We start from the raw sequence: 19,491 nt of genomic DNA, 5'->3' as shown, positions 1-19,491 counted from the left end.
ATAATGCCCTCCAGATTCGTCCATGTCGTGAAATGCTTCAAAGATTCATCATTGTTCTTTATTGTTGCATAGTGCTCCATTGTGTGTATGTACTATAGTTTGTTTATCCATTCATCTGTAGATGGGCATCTAGGTTGTTTCCATCTTTTTGCTATTGTGAATAATGCTGCAATGAACATGGATGTGGATATATCTATTCATGTGACAGCTCATATTTCTCTAGAATATATTCCTAGGAGTGGGATTGCTGGATCATATGGTATTTCTATTTCTAGCTTTCTAAGGAAGCACCCTATGGTTTTCCAAAATGGTTGTACCATTTTGCATTCCCACCAGTAGTGCATAAGAGTTCCAATCTTCATGCAGCCTCTCCAACATTTGTTATTTTCTGCTTTGTTTTGTTTTTTTCTTTTTCTTTGATTCATGCCAGTAATGCCAGGGTGAGATAGTATCTCATCGTGGCTTTAATTTGCATTTCCCTAATGGCTAGAGATCGTGAGCATTTCCTCATGTGTCTGTTGGCCGCTTGAGTGTCTTCTTTGGTGAAGTGTCTGTTCATTTCCTTTGCCTACTTTTTGATCGGATTATTTGTCTTTTTCTTATAGAGGTGTTGGATTTTCCAGTAGACTTTAGATTAGACCTTTGTCAGATTTGTAATAGTCAAAAATTTTTCCCAGTCTGTAGGTTGCCTTTTTAATCTCTTGGTGAGGTCTTTTGATGAGTGTTAAGTGTTCACTTTTTAGAAGAGCCCAGTCATCTAGCTTATTTTCTGGAGTTTGTGTTGTTAGTTATGGTTTGTATTCTGTTAATGCCATGTATTAGGGCCTCTAGCCTTGATTCTATTTTTTCTTCTATGGTCTTCATAGTTTTGGGGTTTATATTTAGGTCTTTGGTTAATTTTGAATTAGTTTTTGTATATGATGTGAGGTATGGGTTGTTTCACTTTTTTGGAGATGGACATCCAGTTTTGCCAGTACGTCTGTTAAAAAGACTGTCTAGTCCCCATTCGATGGACTTTGGGCCCTTATCAAAGATCAGGTGACTGTAGGTGGATGCGTTTACATCTGGGTTCTCAACTCTGTTCCATTGGTCAATGTATCTGTCATTGTACCAGTACCAGGTTGTTTTGACTACCATAGGTGCATAGTAGGTTCTGAGGTCAGATAGTGCGAGTCCTCCTACTTTATTCTTCTCCTTCAATAGTTCTTTCTTTACTTATCTGGGGGCAGCGTTTCTTTATGTTGGGTTTATGTAGGGTTGCCATGAAGAAAGATAAAATTTGTACAGGAAATGAAGATAGAGAGGGAAAGAAGGCCAAAGTCATAGTAAAAGGGAATAATAGAAGATGCGGGAGGGAGCGGAAGAAGCTAGATGGTGACCAGGCCTGAATGGGGGCTATAAGTCCAAGGTACACCTGCTGGGAGGACCACCAAGCTATTCACCAAGCACCCCTTTACAACTAGCTGTGCCTGGCTCCTGAACAATGCTGAATAACATCCAGGGACTGCACATCAAAATAAAATAAGTCCTAGAGGTTCGGGTCCCAGAAAGAGATTATTTCTTGAGTGGCTGCTGGCATCCCAAGTTTAGGGCCAGATCAGTGATAATTATCTGAGAAAGTGAATATGTATTTTTTACCTGGGGCCCTGAGCATTTCATTCTCTCAGACTTTGACCTTGGGTCTTAGCTTTGTCCGTGTCCAGTTACCAATGTCAATGGCTGAAAGGGGGAAAGAGAGCTTGCTCCAACTGCTGAAGGGTAGTTGGAAGGGTGGTTGGGGTGGGAGAGTGGGAAAACAAGTCATTTGGGTCCCCATAAATTTCAGTGTTCAGGGACAAAGCTCCAGTTATGCTCTTCCCATTGCATATCATTTTAATAAGTTTTATCAACAGTGCTGTGGAAACATACAGGGCTTTTTCTCCATAATATTGCACACAGGTAGAAAGGACACCTATTTTTAAATGTTCAGTCATATAAATCAGCTTGAGTCCCAGACTTCAATTTTGAAAGAAAATTAGACTGGATCTAAACCATTGAAGACAAGTGGAGAAAACATTTTAATAAAACTTTATAATTTGACTCACAGTTCCTTGAGCCATCAGTGCTCACTCTCATCAGATGCACCATTACCAGTCAGTTGGTCAGTACCAGTTAATAACCTGAACATTTGTGGGGTCTTTTACCTGGCTGAAAAAGCTGATTATGTTTATTAAAGCTACTTTCATCCATCTTCCCCAACCTAAATTGCTTATCCACTCCCTAAGTCATTGTCAGACTTTTTGTATTACAATGGGTGCCATACATAAATAAATAAAATGCCGTACACTTACTTACATGGTGAGTGCACCAAGCATTTTCACACTTCGTTTTTTTTTTTTTTTTTGAGATAAAATTCACATAACATAAAGTTAACCATTGGAAAGTGCACAATTCAGTGACATTTAGGACATTCACAATGTTGTGCAACCCACCAACTCCATGTAGTTCCATAACGCTGTCTTTGCCCCAAAAGAAAGCCCTGTACCCCTGAAGCAGTTGCTCTCCATTCCCCATTCTCTGCAGCCCCTGGCAACCACCAATCTGCTTTCCATCTCTATGGGGTCACCTATCCTGGACATTTCATATAAATGGAATTATACATGACCTTTTGTGCCTCATTTCTTTTACTTCATCCCATTTATTATCGAATCTACATTATGAGGCTTCAATTGTAAATTAAATATTTCCTTGTAAATTCCTAGAGGATAGTGGCTGAATTTATGTAAATTCTCTTGGTATAGTCCATAATCAATAATACTTTTTGATAATTTTTTTTTTGTTTTAGAGAAAGATAAAGCTATTTAAATATATATATATATATATATACCATAAGCAAAGCCCTTGTCAACTCAGTTCACGACATAAATTTAAAAGACAAATACTCTTACAATCACATAGGACAGGGCGGTTAATATTAATGAGGAAGATGAATGAAGCAGACCACAGCAGCTGAGACTGTTCGATACTTGCAATTCTATGCTTTATATTTGTTAACAAATTTAATTATTGTGGTGAATACGTGAGTGGTGGGAGAGTCGCTTGTTATTTCTCCGGAACCAATTTGCCTTGAAATTGTTAAGAGATATTTAATTGGTCTAACTTGAACGAAGAGGAAAAAGCTGGAACACTTTGCATGAAGACAGAAGCGTCGCTAAAATAATTTGATGCACATAAAGCATTATAGCCTGAAAAGAAGAAGGAAAAAAAGGGACTTTAACCCTAACTGCCTAGTCGCCTAGTCGAGGACAGCGCTTTGATTCTGGATGAAGAGCGAATGGCTGGAGACATCCATGTCTGGTGTTTTATTCTGCTGCTGCTGTTGCTGCCACCACCTTACTTTAACTTTGCCAAAATTTAACAATTATACAAAAGAGACACTGTTCTTCTAAATGGATACAAATCGAAATGCTTTTCACTTCTTTACTGTACCAACTAATGGATAAAGAGAATTTCTTCAAGGAAATACGGTCATTATCCTCATCATTTTTTTTTTTTTTTTTTTTTTTTTTTTTGTATTTCAGGCTCTCTAACACATGCTTTTGTGTGCATTTCATGATTTTTTTTATTTAAAAATTTTTAAAGATAATATTCACATAGGAACCCCTGGGTGGCACAAACAATTAAGCTCTCAACTACTAACCACAAGGTTGGCGGTCCAAACCCACAGAGGCACCTCAGAAGAAAGGCCTGGTGATTTACTTCCGAAAGGTCCTGGCCTTGAAAACCCTATAAAGCAGTCGTACTCTGCATACACGGGGTCGCCATGACCAGGAAGTGACTCAGTTCCGTGGCAGCTAACGACAACAATATTCAGGTGGCTTAGGAATCAAATAATACATAAAAGTATACAGTGAAAAGTGTCACTCTCCCTCTGGTTCCCATCACTCAACAGGCAATCGCTTTTAATAATTTCTCACAACCCTTCCAGAGCTTCTTTATGAATTTAGAAACAAATGTAAATACGTATGAATACATAGTTTTATCTCTTACCCTTTTTTCACAAAAGGTTGCATATTTCATCATCTGCTCTGCACTTTTTTGTTTTTTACTTAACAATGTAGTTTATCTTGGAGATCTTTTCATACTAGTTCTTTTGTTTGTAACAGCTGTATGCATTCCACTGTATGAATATGACATAGTATTTTAAACCATTTGCCTATTGATTTACATTTAGGTGGTTTTCAATCTTTTGCTGCTGCTGTAAGTAACCTTGTTCATTCCTTGCACTATTTCTTCTACGGCCATACCTATGAATGTTTTAATCATCACCACCATTTTACAAACCATTTTCTCCATAATGGTTCAATAGAAACAACATGGGAATGTTGTAAGAGCCAGAGAAATAACCACCCAGATGCTATGACATACTTCATTACATATCATGTATTAGATGCATACCACCTTTCTCATTAAGGGCTAGCCCAATAGCCATTCTTTCCTTCATTTAGCAAATATTTATTGAGGGCCTCTTATGGGTCAGGCTCTGTTCTAATCACTGAGGTTACATGAATAAAGTAGGCAAAGTCCTGATTTTATGATACTTACCCCCTAGTAAGGAAGATGGAAGAAGAATTGATGCTTTTGACTTACGGTGTTGGCAAAGAATATTGAATATACCATGGACTGCCGGAAGAATGAACAAGTCTGTCTTGGAAGATATACAGCCAGAGTGCTCCTTGGAAATGAGAATGGCAAGACTTCATCTCATGTGTTTGGACAGATTATCAGGGGGGACCAGTTCCGAGAGAGGGACATCATGCTTGGTAAAGTAGAGCATCATTGAAAAAGAGGAAGACGCTCAATGAGATAGACTGGCACAGTGGCTGCAACAATGGGCTCGAACATAACAACAATTGGGAGGATGGCGCAGGAACAGGAGTGTTTCCTTCTGTTGTACGTAGGGTGGCTATGAGTTGGAACCCACTAGATGGCACCTAACAACAACAACGACCCCCTAGTAGAGAGACACAGAAATACATATATACAGACATACATACATACATAACGGCATCCTTCCCTCCCTTACAGAAACCAGAGGAGACCGGACAAATCTAAAGTTCAGGTTGTCCGGTGAGTAAATTGTCCTTCATGCCTGTAGTTGAAAAAGATACGAGTAGTGATCATTAAACTGCCGGCCTTCCTAGAGCTGTGGCTTGTATATTTTTAATTATTTGTGTACAAGTTTTATCTTGCCTGCATATGTTCATATTCCCAACTAAAAAAAACTCTTATGACACAGACATTGATTCTCAAGAAATTAATCTATGCAAATTTAATGCAATCCCACTCAAAACCCCAAAGGGATTTTTTGGGGGGGTGGGTTGATTTCATTTTGTTTTGTTTTATTGTGGTAAAAATGCATGTAACAAAACATTTGCAAGTCAACATTTTTTACCTGTCCACACCAGTGGTGATCACGTTGATCACATTGTACAACCATCACCACTATCCATTTTCAAATTATTCCACCACCATTAACAGAAACATCAGGGCCCAACAGGATTCTTCTTTTTATTATTTATTTTTATTTATTCATTCATTTATTTTGTGGAACTTGAACGACTGACTGCAAAATTCATCTTGTTCTACCTGGTATGAAAATATACTATGAAGCTCAGTAACTTGTAAAGCATGTTATTGATGAAGAAACAAATAGCTTGATACATGAGAATAGAAAGTCCGTAAATATACCAATGTGTATGAGAACTTAATATTAAATTGACTCAAGTGAAAATGCTGTTTTTAGAGGTCAAAAAAGGGTTGAAAATTGTCAGTTGTAGGAGCTACCACCAAATATGTGATAAAGGTAACATTTTACGTAGTTAAAGACAAATTATCCCCCCCCAAATATTGGCTATCCATTTGGGGAAAAAAAAATTAGGTTAGATACTTATCTCACACCAAACACGAAAAAATAACTTATTATGAATTGTATGAAAGATATAACTATTAGAAATATGTGTGTGTATATATATACATGTTAGTTAAATTATTTAGCATCTGTAAAAGATAAACCCCCAAATATCAGTGGCTTAAAACTCAACTTCTATAAAAGTTAAAGCAAGTATTTCTTATTGAACAGCTCTTCTCAGGGGGTGATTCAGATCTGGTACCTTCCATATTGTGGTTCCACCATCTTTAATGTGTAGCTCCCCAGTTTTCCCTGCAGGCTGTCAGCATTTCAGCCAACAGGAAGGAAAAAGAGCATAAAAGATCACATGGGCCAGCCCCAAAGTCAGTATTTCTCTTCTGTCCACATTCCACTGGGCAGAACTCAGTAGCGTGGCCACACCCAATTGGAAGGAAGGCTGGAATGCAAAGTCTGGCTGTGTGCTCCAAAGGAAACGGAAAAGAGTTTGCTGAACAGCTAGCCTGTCTCTGCCTCACCTATACATTTTTATGCAGAAGAAAACTAGGAGTATATATTGTAGGCTTCTGGTAAAGAATGTTTTCTTAAGCCAAATTCTTAAGCCAGAAGTCAAAAAATGAAAGATGGACAGATTTGAATTCATAAAACAGAATAGCTTCTCCACAAAAGATACCATGAGCAAAGTTTAAAGAACAAATGAGAAACAGGGAGAAAATATTTACAATTTATAAAAGAAATGATTACTATTCAGGATACAAAGATACAAATGGCTGACAAGGAAATGACAAATGTTAGCTCTTCCTAGAGATCACTGTAATGTACATTAAAACAACAAATGGATTATTTTTTACCCATTAGATTTGTTTTAAATTTTTTAAGGGTTTAAAATAGCCAACAATTGCACTTGTAAATATCGTAGAGAAATACTTCCACACGTGTTCAAAGTGGAATGAAGAATTGTGGTATTGTTTGTAGTAACAAAAAATGGAAACCATATAAATGTCCATAGATTAAAGATTGGTTAAATAAACTCTAATATGTCAATCTAATGGAATACAACACAGCAATTTTTTTAACTGGATCTAGATATACTACATGGAAAGTTCTCCAAATATACACTTAAATTTTAAAAAGTAAGTCACAGGCTAATATATATAAAAATATATATATATACATATATATATCATGATCCCATTTTTATATATGTATGTTTTTTTATGTTTATGTGCATGTGTATAAAATACATACATATGCGACATCTATATGAACATTTAGGTGTAAATACGTTTAAAAAAAAAAAAAAACTAAATATCTTGAAGGATACACACCAAGCTGGTATGTAGCAGTGCTTTTTCCCGAAAAGTGAAATGACAACACTAGAGGGGAGGTTATAAAAGAATTTTTTTTATATTTTTCTTTATATAATTCTGCACTCCTTGAATTTTTTTTAATAGGACTATATAATGCATTATTTGTACAAAAAAAATTATGTGTTGAAATTTTTTTGAGAAACACAAAATAATATAACCCACATACCTTTTTTTCAAAAGACAAAAGACAGACCGGGAAAAAAATGTTTGTCACATAAATGTTACAGGCAGGATTGATATTGTTCATATGCAAAGAATGCCTATAAATCAATTTTTAAAATAATAGAAAAATCAGTAATAGGTTAGAATGAAAAACCTGAAGAATACAAATGGCAAATAAGCATGGAATATGAGAAAATACTCAGTTTCATGAGTGATAAGAAAAATGACTTTCTGAGTTAAGGCTTCCCATATCAAACTGTCCAACTGCCTAAATTAAGTTTAAAAGAATGGGAAGCCACCAATGATCCCACAGGAGCAGATGACAAATTGAGGCTATCAGGAAATGTTTAAAGAAATGGTCTCCCAAGAAATTAAGATTCATGAAGAAGGAAATGAGAGGGATTAGTCAGGAGCAGCTTCAGCAGTAAGATGTCAGAGAGGGAAGGGGTAAATAAGATTGAGTATATGTTAGTATATGAAGTATTGGCGGTTCAGTGGTAGGACTCTCACCCTCCATGTGGACACCCAGATTTGACTCCTGGCCAGTGAATCTCATGTGCGGCCACTACCAGTCTGTCAGTGGAGGCTTGTCTGTTGCTGTGATGCTGAACAGGTTTCGGTGGATCTTTCAGACTAAGATGGACGAGAAAGAAAGGCCTGGTGATCTACTTCTGAAAATGAGCCATTGAAAACCCTGTGAATCACCATGGTCCCAACCCAAAACCCATCATGAGGATAGTACAGGACTGGGCAGCATTTCCTTCCACTGTGTATGGGGTTGCCATGAATCAGGGCAGCTCAACAGCAGCTATATTCCTGTCTCCATTTTTTTTTTTAATTGTGCTTTAGGTAATAGTTTACTGCTCGAGTGAATTTCTCATTCAAAAATCTATACACATATTGTTTTGTGACATTGGTTATAAGTCCCACAATGTGACAGCACACTCCCGCTTTCCACCATGAGCTCCTCGTGTCCATTGGATCAGTTCCTGTTCCTTCCTGCTTTTTCATCCTGCTTTTAGACAGGAGCCGGGCATTTGGTCTCTTATATCTGATTGAACTAAGAAGCACATTTCTCCCATGTATTATTCTTTGTTTTATAGGTCTGTCTAATCTTTGTCTGAAGAGTGGGCTTCAGGAATGGTTTCAGCTTTGGGTTTACAGAGCGTCCGTGGGCCACAGTCTCCGGGGTTCCTCAAGTCTCTGTCAGACCACTGGCCCCGTCTTCTCGAATTTTCCCTTGTTTTCCTTTTTTATTTCACGCCTGGTTTTTGTAGGCCATTTTGTTCTATTTTATTTTGTAAACTGCCTTCCATTTCTGGAACATTTTGGGGAACAGATAATCAAATGAATGGATGATAATTCAAGTGGTCAAATGAATGAGTGGCTGAGTAAAGTATTACTGTTTAATGTACTGAAAAAGGGAAAGAACCTAAAATGATCTGGTGGGATGGGAATGCTAGACATTCTGAGAAAGAACTACTTTGGCATCACTGAACAATAACCTAGACCTTAGATTCCCACAGAAGATGTATGAGGATTACCAGATGCTTAACGGACTGCTGGTCCTGCATCAGCAGAACTCACAGGCCTCTTGGTTAGGATAGGCTAACTGTTACAACAAACAGGCCCCAAAAGGTATAACAGCTCATACTCTGTAGAAGTGTATTCACTGCTCATGAAATAGTACTGAACAAGTGAACAGGTTGGCAGAACAGTCATTCAGAGAACCCAGGCTGATGAATACACTGCCATCTTCAATACTTGGCTTCCAAGGTTGCCCTCAGAGTCATCTCACTCCATTCAGTCAGAAGGAGAAAAGAACATGGAACGTGTAGAGGTGTTTAAGGGGCCAGGCCTGGAAGTAGTATGTATCAGTTTCAGATAAAACTCAGGCATATGACCACACTTAGTTAGAAGGAAGGCTGGAGAGTGTAGTCTAGCAGTGTGCCTTGAATGATGAGGAGAATGTGGGTCTGGGTAAGTCCCTGGTATTTCCTGCCATGGACCATTAGCAGACCTAGAGTTAGACTTGGATAAGGAACCTCAATAAATTCTTAGCTCTACCCTGTGATTCCCCTTCCCAGGGACCTGGGAACCACATCTACGAAACACCTGTTCAAGAGTTACTTCAGTAATAAATTCCAGATGAGAATTCCACTTCTCAAAACTGCATCTGTCACTGTTGTCGTTGTTAGCTCCCATTAAGTAAGCTCCAACTCCTGGACACCTTATATACAACAATGAAACGTTGCCTGATCTTTACCATCTCCATGGTCATTGGTATGTTGGAGACCATTGTTGTGGCTATTGTATTAATCCATCTCACTGAGGGTTTCCCTCATTTTCACTGATCCTCTGCTTTACCAAACATGATGTCTTTTTCTAAGAACTTGTCTTTCCTGGTAATATGTCCAAAGCAATGTGTAAGTTGAAGTCTTGCCATCCTCACTTCTTCTAAGCAGTATTCTGGCTGTGATTTTTCAAAACTGCATTACCGGAGGCTTTTTCAGAAAACTCTCTCATCCCTGTACAGAGGGAGGAGAGGCAGAGAAAGCCTGTCACTGCAGTGTATTTGAAGAGGGTCACTGTGGCATCACGGAGAAAGCTGCCACAATCAGAAATGGAAGATTGACTGTGCTTGTAAATAGGGAAGACTTTTCTGTGCAGCCCTGTGCATTTACAGAGATAATGTCATCCTGATGTAAATCTTTGTTAAGCCACTGATCAATCCTCTGCAGAAGCACTTTTTTTTTTTTAGTATTATTTCTATTGTTCACTTCTGCCTTGCTCTAGTAAGGCTATTTCCAGGCTGAGTGGGAAAAATAAAAGAACAGCTGCAACATGTCTCTTAACCATGTACCTCAGTAGGCACCCATTTTGCTAAAAAGAAGAAATCAATTTTTAGTCTCACAAGAGAAAAAATAAAGCCTATTTAAAAGGAAATATTAAGGCTGCCTATTTAAATGCAAATTGAACTACAGTATTTGCGTGCATCAATTATTTTTTTTCAAATATTAGCATTTGCTTATGTGAACTTTTTTGTTTTAAAGAAAAAGACACACAATTAAAAGTAATTCTGAATTTTACGGCAGTTGCTAAAAAGGTAGGTCATTATTAGCCCTGGTACCATTTGATTTGAGGGGCTGGTTTATTTCCAGTGTGAAAAACATCATGGCTTCTTTGACCATCCAAGAAAGGTGAAGACTTTCTATCCCATGAGACCTCTTATGATTTTGCTTCTGCCTGCCCCTGTGAGACAGAAGAACCAAAGTGAGCAGAGACCTCTGACATTCACAACACAATCTAAGAATAATACAGAGCTCACATTTGCTGAGTACCTACTGCATGCGTCGAAGCCCTGGTGGCACAGTGGTTAAGAGGTCACCTGCTGCCCAAGAGGTTGGCAGTTAGAATCCACCAGCCACTCCTTGGAAACTCTGGAGGGTAGTTCTACTCTGTTCTATAGGGTTGCTGTGAGTTATAATTGACTCGACTGCAACAGGCTTGGTTTTTGGTTTTTATTGCGCAAGGCAGGCATTTTCTTCTTCAGATTATGTCAATTAGTCTCCATAATTACCCAGAGAGAGAAATGAATAAACGTTACCATTCTATTTTAGAGATGAGGAAATAAACTCATAAAACTTATCCACGGTCTCACAACTAGCTAGTAGTACACCCAGGTTCAAAGCTAAAGTGTATGTTATTCCAAAGTCCATATTCCTAATCACCATTCTAAGCCTGCTCATGTATGTCCAGGTCAGTTAGGCAAAGAAAATTAGGGATAAAGACAGACATAAAATAATGATAAAAGCATCAATTCAATAAGAATACATAACAATCTAAATGTGTGTGCACCTAACAACAAAGCTTCATGAAGCAAAAACTGAAAGAACTGAAAGGAAAAATAGACAAATCCAGGATTATAGTTGGAGACTTCAATACTTCTCTCTCACAGTCCATAGAACTAAGTTAGACAGAAAATCAGCAAGGATATAAAAGAACTAAACAATACTATCAATCAACTAAATCTTGTTGACGTTTATAGAACACTCCACCCAAAGGCAGATTATACAATCTTTTCCAATACTTACGGAACATTCACCAAGATAAAGCATATCCTGGTTCATAAAACAAACCTCAGTCCATTTCGGAGAATTGAATCATGCAAATTACGTTCTCTGACCATAATGAAATTAAGCTAGATATCAATAACAGAAAGATAACAGGGAATTCTACAAACACTTGGAAATCAAATAATATACTTCTAAATATTCCATGGGTCAAAGAGGAAACCTCAAGGGAAACTAGGAAATATTTTATTTGAAATGAACAAAGATGAAAATACAACATGTTAAAATTTGTGAGATGAAACTAAAGCCGTGCTTACAGGGAATTTTTTTTTTTTTAATTGTGCCTTAAGTGAAAGTTTACAGAGCAAATTAGTTTCTCATTAAACAATTAAAACACAAATTGTTTTATGACATAGTTTGCCAACCCCTCGACGTGTCAACACTCTCCCCTTTTCGACCCTGGGTTCCCCATTTCCACTTGTCTGGTTTTCTTTTCCCTTCCTGCCTTCTCATCTTTGCTTTTGAGCTGATGTGCCCATTTACTGTCATATACATCTTTGACCTACATGTGTTATTGTTTGTTTTATAGGCCTGTCTAATCTTTTGCCAAAGGGTGAACTTCAGGAGCGACTTCAGAACTGAATTAAAAGGGTGTACGGGGGCCATATTCTCAGGGTTTCTCCAGTCTCTGTCAAACCAGTAAGTCTGGTCTTTTTTTGTGAGTTTGAATTTTGTTCCACATTTTTCTCCCACCCTATCTGTGACCCTTTATTGTGATCCCCATCAGAGCAGCTGGTGGTGGTAGCCAGGCACCATCTAGTTGTTCTGGACTCAGTCTGGTGGAGGTTGTGCTAGTTGTGGTTCACTAGTACTTTGGACTAATCTTTCCCTTGGGTTTTTGCTTGTCTTCATTCTTCTTTGTTCCAGATGGGGTGGGACCAGTATATGTACCTTAAATGGCCATTCACAAGCTTTTAAGACCCCAGATGCTACTCACCAAAGTAGGATGTAGGACATTTTCTTTATAAACTGTGTTATGCCAGTTGAGCTAGATGTCTCTGAGGCTATGGTCCCCAACCCTCAGCCCAGTAACTCTGTCCCTCACCGTCTATGAAGCTTCTATGACTTTGCCTTGGTCAAATCATGTAGAGGGGAATTAGAAACATGGAATGCTCATATTAGAAAATAAGAAAAGTCTCAAATCGATAATCTAAGCTTCTACCTTAAGAAACTAGAAAACCAGAGCAGAATAAATCCAGTGGAAGAACAAGAAGGGAATAATACAGATATGAACAGCAATCAATGAAACTGAAAACAGAGAAATCAATGAAACCAAGAACTGTTTAAAAAAAAAATTTTTTTAAAGACAGATCAATAAAATTGATAAATCTCTCGCAAGAATGATAAAGAAGAAAACAAAGACACAGATTACCAATACCAGGAGTGTAAGAGGGGGTATCACTACAAATTCTGCAAAAATTAAAAGAATAACAAGAGCATGCTACAAACAACTCCACATACATAAATTCAAGAACCGAGATGAAATGGACTATTTCTGAAAAAAACACAAACTACCAAAAAATTAATACCAATAAATTGAATTAGTAGTTAAAAACTTTCTGAAAAAGAATCTCAAGCTTAGAGTGCTTCACTGATGAATTCTAACAAACAATTAGAGAAGGTATAACATGAATTCCAGTAACTTTTCCCAGAAAATAGAAAATACTACCCAACTCATTTTCTGATGCCAGCATTACCCTGATACCCAAAACCAGACAAAGATATTACAAGAAAACTATAGACGAATATACCTTATGAATATTGAATCCAGCAATATATAAAAAGAATAATACAACACACCTGGTTCAATATGCAAAAATTAATCAATGTAATCCATCATTGTAACAGTCTAAAAGATCATATCAATTTATGCAAAAAAATTATTTGGCAAAATTCATACACGATTTAAAAAAAAATTCAACAAACTGAAAAAGAATAAAACTTTGATAAAAGGTTCCTACAAAAAAAAAACCTATAGCTAATATTATACTTAATGGTTAAAGACTGAGTTCTTTCCCTCTAAGGTCAGGAATAAATGGCACAAGCAATTAATGCTCTCAGTTGCTAACCAAAAGTTTGGAGGTTTGGGTCCATCCAGGGGTGCCTCAGAAGACAGGTCTGGAAATCTACTTCCAAAAAATTAGCCATTGAAAACCCCATGGAGCACGTTTCTACTCTGACACACATAGGGTCATCATAAGTCAGAGTCAACTTGACAACAACTGGTTAAGGTCAGGAATACCGCAAGAATGTTTGCTTTCGAAACTCTAGTGCAAAAAGGCATATGAAGAGTTAAGGTGATTATCTAGATAATCTATGCCATAGATGTTATCTCGTCCACTCACTTCAATGCTCCCCACCAGAACAGCCCCAACCTTAACTCTTCACACACACGCAAATACAGACACATAAATACTGTTATCGGGATGTCCTAGTGAAAACTAATTTTCAACCAAATTATCAAAATAGTTGCCTCAATTCACTTTGAGTATGCGTAGGTCGTCTTAGGCGTAATGGCAGAGGAGGGCCGGGAATCCAATTAACAGCAAGATTACGAGGTTTGCATGAAGGAAAATTTAAAAAGGAAAAAAGAAATTTCAATGTGCTCGTATATGAAAATCACAACCCTGCTAGGTCGAGGCGGGCCAGGGCACATTTGATGAAGTTTTCTAACGCCATTATATTCCCTGGTCATAATGTAACATATGTATCTTAATTACAGGGGAATAAAATGATTTAAAAAGCAGAAAGCTATTTAGAAATATCAGTTTATGACAGTTACTTGGAGCTTGCTTTTCTCCCCACATATAATGCATTTGAGCAATTTTAAACTCTATCTAACAGGCCCCCACTTCATGCCTACTCTTGCAAAAATAGGGTTTCACGCAAAATGTGAAAATTGCCACTGGAGCCATTATGTGAGCTACTTAACCTCTGGTAGAGGAGGCTTACTTGCTATATGTTGCTCTGGATGGACAGGGAAAAGGTAGCTAAAAGGAAACGAGGATCCTGTTCTGAGGCCGTGCTTGCCCCTGAGCCTCTTTAAACAATGCCTTTGTTTGGTCCTCATTTCCCAATTGTCTTCTCCAGCGAGGTAGCAATAATTTAGCAGAATTATGTGCTGTCACTTCTGCATTAGTAAACACCAGGACCTACTGAGTCATTACAGAATAACCCTATAATGAAATGCAGTGAAGAGTTCTAATTAAACTTTAATGTTGCTTAACAACTATTCTACTTTAAAATGAGAATTTTCCAGCCATGTATCCTAATGAGTTATCAGCATGCATTACCCCCCAAAAAATGTACAAATGAGACGGTAAACATAGACTATTAACCACCAGTGGGCATGTGTGTGGGAACATTTGTAATCAAAATTAATATACTACATTAAAATTAACATATAAAAACACATCAGAATGCTGTAACTATGGGGAAGGATTTTTATGAAGGCTCATATTTCATTTTGAATGGAGAAAATGCTAAATTATTCCCCATTCGAATAGTAGGCAATAGAGGAGTTAAAGTTGTCTTCTACTGAACACGGAACTAATACAACTTAAACTAAGCTTGTCTACACCTTCTTATAGAGTAACAGAGCTAAAAGGACACTTCCTACCTAAGCTAGGAAATAAGGCCTTCCATTTACTAGATTCTTTAAAATCTGCAAAGAAGTTGGCACCCTTCCCATATTATATCATTCCACTGTTTTCTGGCCCAGTGGTTAAGAGTCCAGCTACTAACCAAAAGGTCCACAGTTCGAATCCACCAGCCGCTCCTTGGAAGCTCTATGGGGCAGTTCTACTCTGTCCTATAGGGTCGCTATGAGTTGGAATTGACTCGACGGCAGTGGGTTTTTTGTTTGTTTTTGTTTTGTTTTGTTTTCATCTACACAACATTCTCCTGAGCATTTAGTATAAATCCCTTTAATGCTGACCTAAGGGAACATGGTAAAAATCTGTTACCCACTTCTTTCATACCACCGGAAGAATGTCACAGTCCTCCTTTCTGCCTTTACGTCGCCAGGATAAACAGGTCCAATCCATTTCTTCTTTGGAAAACAGCTATCTCCAGACTCGTCTGCCATTACCTGCTGAAATCTATTATAGCTCCTCCTCGCACATCTGTCAAGTCACTTACATTGCTTCTTCTACTCAAAAACAAAAACAGTTGCCGTCAAGTCGATCCGATCACAGCATCACATGTGTCAGAGTAGAGCTAAGCTCTATAAGGTTTTTAATGGCTGATTTTTCGCAAATAGATTGCCAGGCCTTTCTTTTACGGTGCCTCTGGGTGGACTCAAACGGCCAGCCTTTTGGTTAGCAGCTGAGCACATTAACCATTGGCACCACTCAGGGACTCTGCTTCTACTCATAAGGCCTGATTAAGCCCCCACAGGTACACAATTTTACAGTACAACCATGCTGAGGCCAACAAGGTGATTGCCTATAGAATTCTGCAAAATGTGTTCCTGTTTGGCACTTCCTCTCAGCTTAATCTTTTCCTCCAAGATACAGAGCTAACATAGGTGTTGCCACTGACAAATTTGAAATTTTTATTTCCATTATTCAAGTTCTTATGTTACTAATCCGTAAACCCATTGCCATCGAGTTGATTCCAACTCATAACAACCCTATAGGACAGAGGAGAGCTGCCGCATAGGGTTTCCAAGGAGCAGCTGGTGGATTCAAACTGCCAGCCTTTTTGATTAACAGCCAAACGCTTAGCCACTGCACCACCAGGGCCCCCTTATGCTACTAGGGATGTGGATCTATACACTGACCCTGAACTTGGATATTTCCCAGCATTGACCTTCCAGGCAGTTGTGTACCCCATACCCATTCATAATAGAAGCTGTTATGCTGCTACTGATGATGTTTGTTTACAGACGACTGTGACAAAATATATCGGGACCTTTTCCTCCCAGCTTATTCAGAGTAAGTAGAAAAGAACACGTCTTAGCTTTGGCTTTTGGAATTCTCTTTGGCCACGGCTATGTCTGGAACAAGGTTAACTTTGGGAACTTCTGCTAAACTGTCTGCACGGCCTTAGAGGAGAAGGAAAGAAGAAGAGGAGGCACGTAGGGCCTCACTCAGACATGTCGTGTTCCCATTTCCATAGCTTTACATGGGCTGGATAGGGGACTTTCCGCCTCTGTGCAGGGAATTGTCTGTGGCATGTGGAAACAACATGGTGCTGACCTCTGTTCAGTCACCAGAGACCACAGAGATGTTGGGAAGGAGCAAGATTCCCCCTCCATTTGTGATATGTAATTATCCTCCATTTTATGTGTTGTAAATCCTAACCTTTATGAAGCAGGATTAGTGTGGGGTGTATCCTGAGTTGCAGGCTTATAAAAGTCACATCCTTATTCAAGTATCTGATGCACGGGGAGTTTCCTTGAGGGTGTGACCTGCATCCAATATATATGTATATATATATTGGGTGCTCTGGCAAAGTTCTCTCTGGCTCTGGATCCTATATCCAACTTGTCATCATTTGACCTAAGGTTCTTGGGGTGTGAGCCAGCAGCCTGTCATCTGACCTGCTGATTTGAGTTTGTCGGCCCCTGCAACCATGTAAGTCAGGAGAAGCCTCCAGCCCAAAGCCTGACCCCAGGTTTGGGACTTACCAGACTCCACAATGGTATGAGCCATTTCCTTGAATTAAATCTCTCTCTCTCTCTCTCTTCTCTCTCTCTCTCTATATATATGCATGTATATATGTATGCGCTTCAGTGGTTTTGCTTCTCTAGAGAAACCACCCTAAGACAATGGGGGAACACACAGACATTTAGACAGGTAACTAGAATGATAGCATTATTGATTAACAATTACCTTTCACCCCTTCAAATTTTGCATTTATGGTAAGTCTACACTATGTCTTTCCATTTGAATCATGCAACATTTATCTGCATTATTATTATTACATTATGACCGTTTCCCAGCTAGAAGTGGTTCCATTGCTTCAAATTATATCTAATATAATAGATAGAGCTATTTCTTAACTCAGTCTGTGTCTTCCCATAATAAGTGCTCTGAGGTTTCCCAATGTTTTTGTTGTCTCTATCCTGTAACATTTATTAAAAAAGCACCCATTAAATATTCTGTATGAATACCACTGATTCATTCAACAATGTTTTTGGTGAATGCTTTTGGACTAATGAGAGCTGCATAGTAATATTACATAATCTCTGCCTTCAAGGAACTTCTGATCTACAAAGTAGATATGACTTGTACATACCTAAAGAGATAACTAATAATGGATCATGTATAAAGCAATATATTTAATGTGACAAATGAGTGGCATAGAAAATTAATGACAATATCCTTGATTAAAATTATTTTACTTCTCTTTCTTTCCCATTATATTGTGAGTGCCTTGTAGATAGGTTCTTTTGTAACCCCAGCACCTGATTTTCAAGAGAAAATCTGATTTTCAACAAACTTCCCAGGTAAATCTGATGCACACTGAAGATTAAGAATTGTTACTATAGATGGATTCTGGAAGATGGCAGCATAAACAAACCATCACTCTGACCCTCCCCCAGAAATACAAGAAAAGGGACTTAAGGGACTCTGAATCAGGGAGCATATGATAGCAGTAGGGAACTGCAGACAGGCAAGAATCAACTAATCAACAATGAGTTGCACATGGTAGGAACTTGGTTCTCACACCATCCCTCCCCTCCCCACAGCCATGGAGGCCATCAGCTGCTGTGAACTAGGGAAACAACCAGGAAAAGGACCTGCTTCCCTAACCACCATACTCCCTGCCTGTACAAAGAGGCTGATTCTGCTCTAAAATCAACAAAGCAGACCTCCTCAGGGGTCTATTTAGTGCATGCCAGCACCTCCTTCACCCAGACACTGTCAGCTGCAAGGCTGCTGCAAATTGCTACAGAACACCCCTGCAGTGGAGTGTGCTCCCATAGTCAACAATCTACCTGCCTCCCTGAGCACCCCATAGTTCAGGTCTCTGTAACCAACAAGGTCCATCTCCCTGGGGGTCAGTTCAGGTCTGTCTGCTCCCCCTTCAGGCTGGCACTGAGGACTGCTGAGTAACAACGCTGCTTGTGATAGGAAGCAAACATCTGGAGTGTAGGCTACACTCACAGGCAACAATCTACCAGGGGGGCTCTGATAGCAACAAAGCAGACCTGCATAGGGGGCTAATCAGAACATAACAGCCTTTCTCTCACCCAGTCATGGGCAGCTGCTAGTCTGCTGCAAATTACTACAGAAGGCACTTTGCAGTGGTGTCTGCTTCCATAGTCAGCCCTCTACCCAGTTTCCTGCACACCTCACAGATCAGGCCTCTGAAACCAATAAGACAGACCTCTCTGGGGTCAGGTCGGGTCTGTCTGCTCCCCCTTCCTGTCAAGGTTGAAGGCTGCTGACTGAACCTGCTGTATGCTAGGAAACAGGCATCTTGAGTGGAGGCTACACCCACAGCCAACATACTAACGGGGATGGGGGGGGCCTCTGACAGCAACAAGGCAGGCCTCCCTTGTGTTCCATTCAGAGTGTGACAGTCTCTCCCCCACTTGGTAACTGCTAACTGCTGGACTAATACTAATTCCTACAGAAAGTTTCCTACAGTGGAGCCAGGAGGCAAGTCACTTAAGTGGAGGCTGCTCCCCCAACCGCCAAGGACCCTGGGGCTCTGAAATCAACAGGACAGATCTTCTGGAGGTTCTTCTGAGGAGTGCCAGCCCCTCCTTCCCTTGAAATGGAAGAAAGTCTGCCTGTGCTTCTCCTGAATACCACCTCAGATATAAGCAACCCCCATAAAGCAGGGAAGGAAGCCTCAGGTAAAACAAGCATGCAACACCCAGCTCCGAAGGGGGTTCACTGGGTATGGGCTTTCTGACTGAAAATGTGGTTGAAGAAACAGAGAAGGAATGGGACTAAAAATC

At 39.1% G+C, this 19,491-nt stretch overlaps 1 protein-coding gene across 9 annotated transcripts in view; it reads right to left on the bottom strand.

The window, feature by feature from the left end:
- RMI1 (RecQ mediated genome instability 1) overlaps window positions 1-19,491 on the bottom strand; it is a 160,244-nt gene that overhangs the window by 55,409 nt on the left and 85,344 nt on the right. For 3 of the 9 annotated variants that reach the window (XR_007518714.1, XR_007518711.1, XR_007518710.1), the window contains exon 4: window positions 7,951-10,692. The exons of 4 other annotated variants lie outside the window; for them this stretch is intronic. The gene's annotated coding sequence lies outside the window, so the exon portion shown is untranslated. The remainder of the gene's footprint in view (window positions 1-7,950; window positions 10,693-19,491) is intronic. 2 more of the 9 variants (XR_007518712.1, XR_007518713.1) reach the window with 2 other exon arrangements.

This window comes from Elephas maximus, chromosome 9 (genome assembly GCF_024166365.1).
Source record: "Elephas maximus indicus isolate mEleMax1 chromosome 9, mEleMax1 primary haplotype, whole genome shotgun sequence".
Lineage (NCBI taxonomy): Eukaryota > Metazoa > Chordata > Mammalia > Proboscidea > Elephantidae > Elephas > Elephas maximus.
This window is presented reverse-complemented; position numbering and strand designations above follow the sequence as displayed.